This window comes from Poromitra crassiceps, assembly GCF_964638095.1.
Source record: "Poromitra crassiceps genome assembly, contig: HAP1_SCAFFOLD_205, whole genome shotgun sequence".
Taxonomy (NCBI): domain Eukaryota; kingdom Metazoa; phylum Chordata; class Actinopteri; order Beryciformes; family Melamphaidae; genus Poromitra; species Poromitra crassiceps.
The window spans coordinates 233,811-236,310 of record NW_028152180.1 but is presented as its reverse complement, the minus strand read 5'-3'; the positions used below and the strand labels follow the sequence as shown (position 1 = coordinate 236,310).

At 46.8% G+C, this 2,500-nt stretch overlaps 1 pseudogene across 1 annotated transcript in view; it reads right to left on the bottom strand.

Annotated features, from left to right (window-relative positions):
* LOC310770737 (basal cell adhesion molecule-like) overlaps window positions 1-2,500 on the bottom strand; it is an 81,540-nt pseudogene that overhangs the window by 34,103 nt on the left and 44,937 nt on the right. The window contains exon 4 of the transcript XR_014553920.1: window positions 1,268-1,481. The product of XR_014553920.1 is annotated as a basal cell adhesion molecule-like (transcript). The remainder of the gene's footprint in view (window positions 1-1,267; window positions 1,482-2,500) is intronic.

The window sequence follows — 2,500 nt, the reverse complement described above, 5'->3', positions numbered from 1 at the left end:
CGCTGTTCTCTAACACTAACTCTCTCCCTCTTTAGAGTGATTGATCACTCCCAATCCTAAATGAAAATGGTCCGTATATATTTGAGCAGCGTAGCTAAATGCTAAACGTGCGATTGATGTGTAGAGGGGGGTTTGGTGGGAGGGCGAGGACATGGAGGAGCACCAGGGTCAGCCCTCTCAGCACCGTGGTGATAAATCAGGACAGTGATTAAGCTGAGATCTAGGAGACGTGACAGGGGGGATTGAACTATTCATCAATTGTGTCACGAGTGATTAGATTGTGCTTCATTGACCTCCGCGGGGGAAGGCCGATCAGCGGGAATTGGTAACCCAACGCCACGGAGAAGAAGCTTAAAAGTCCTCCTGGACATCACGTCATAACATGATGCCACTTCATTTGTGACAGATGTGACAGAACATTGTGACACAATATGACGCGTCGTGACACTTTGTTTCTCAGAGGAGGTTTTTGTGCAGCGTTCAAAACTGCAATCAGCAAAATGCATGACATGCTTTAGACACAATTAAGGCCCCTCTAAGTGAAAGTACGCATGGACACACACACAGATCCAATTAAGGCCATAAACCAGGGATACTCAACTTGCTTTGCCCGGGGGCCACTTTCGTGAAATGATAGAAGGCCAGGGGCCAGTTAATAAACAAACAATATACATTTTTCTGTGGCAGATTGTAGGTGTCAGACGGAGTTTAGTCTGACAATGTTGTGCACACCGGATAGTTACTTGGGTTAAGTACATACATAAGTGCCTGGGTAGCGAGCAGACGGCGGTATTTGACAATTTAGCAGCTGAATCGTAGATTAGTGAAAGATATTCCATATTCCAGACTGAAATGCTATAACAGAAGTGTGAGTATTGGCCAGAATGACATGAACATTTGGACACTTATTCAGCGGGTATCTTGCATGTTGCGTTCAGGTGCATTGTAAAAAAAAAAAAAAAAAAAAAAAAAAATTGCAATTCCATCGCGGGCCACACAGGGGGCGTCCGCGGACGCCCCCTGTGTGGCCCGCGATGGAATTGCAATTTTTTTTTTTTTTTTTTTTTTTTACAATGCACCTGAACGCAACATGCCAGTTGAGTATCACTGCCGTAAACCTTTAGCGGCAGACAGTTACAAACCAAGTCGTAAATTGGCTTCAGAAACAGATTGGGAAGTGTGTGTGTGTGTGTGTGTGTGTGTGTGTTGGGGGGGGGGGGGGGGGGGGGTTGTTGAAAGGTCACAGGGGGGTCATGTAAAAACTCACAGAAGACTTTGAGCATGGTGACAGCCTCTGCCACCCCGTCTGTGCCAGCGTTGACGGCGCAGAAGACATTGAGCTCGTCGGCGGCCTGGACAGGGGAGATGGTCAGGGTGAAGTCCTTGCCCATGGTGATGCGTCCGGTCAGAGGTGTGCCCTCGTCCACTGTCGCCTCACCGCCCTGGGACAACGCCACGCGCTTCCTGATGGTGTCCAGCTCCTGAACGAGGGGGCGCGGAGGGAGGAAGAGGAGGAGGAGGAGGAGGACAAACAGGAGGAGAGATGGACAGAGGGAGGAAGGGAAAGAGGAGACAAGACAATACGAGTGAAGTTTGGAGGTTCAGACAACACAGTCTCACAGACAATTGTAAAATAGTAAACATTTTGGACCAACGTTGCTATGTTAGAATTTCGGCTCCTAACTTGTAAAATGGTAACGTACGTTCATACAGGGGTGGGCGTGGTTTCCAGAGATTTTAGGTTTAGAGTTAGGGTCTGGGGAGAGGTTAGGTTTAGGGTCTTGGGAGAAGTTTAGGTTTAGAGTTAGGGTGTGGGAGAGCTTAGAAAACCGAAAATCTCCAGAAATCACACCCACCCCTGTATAAACGTACGTTACCGAATTTGTAACAGAGCAACGTTGGTCCAAAAACGTTGCTATTACACAATTTTGGGGGGAGATCGGGCTGGATCAGAAGGCAGTGAGGGAGCCTGGGTAATTCCCCACATCTTTTTGATCAGGTTTTTTTGGCCCCATATAAGGACAAAAATGTAAACATCTTGTTAGACTCAAGTGCCACCATCTCTTCCCACAATATGACCCAGAGAGAGAGAAATGAGTGAGAGAAAACATCCCTTTTGGTTTCACCAAATAATACGATATCTAAAAACCCTTATAAAGCTGTGTTCACACCGAGATATTTATTTTTCTCTCTGTCGCTCGATTCAAGTAGTAGTAGTAGTAGTAGTAGTATTTATTTGTCCTTTCGGAAAGTTGTCCTGCATCTGTAGCAGTCAGACAATTCAAGCCTTTGGAATCGCTCTGTCGCTCTGTTTAAATCGCTCGTCAACAGGCACAAGAAACGACGGACATCTGGGGGCTATAACGTTATGCGATGTCATGATGTTTGTCCACTACGAGCCACCATAGTTGTTTACAAGCTAAGCCTATCAGCGTGCTCCTAACGCGAGCTCTATACCGGTAGTACAGACTTCAATCAGCTGTCAATGCGGTTTGTTGCC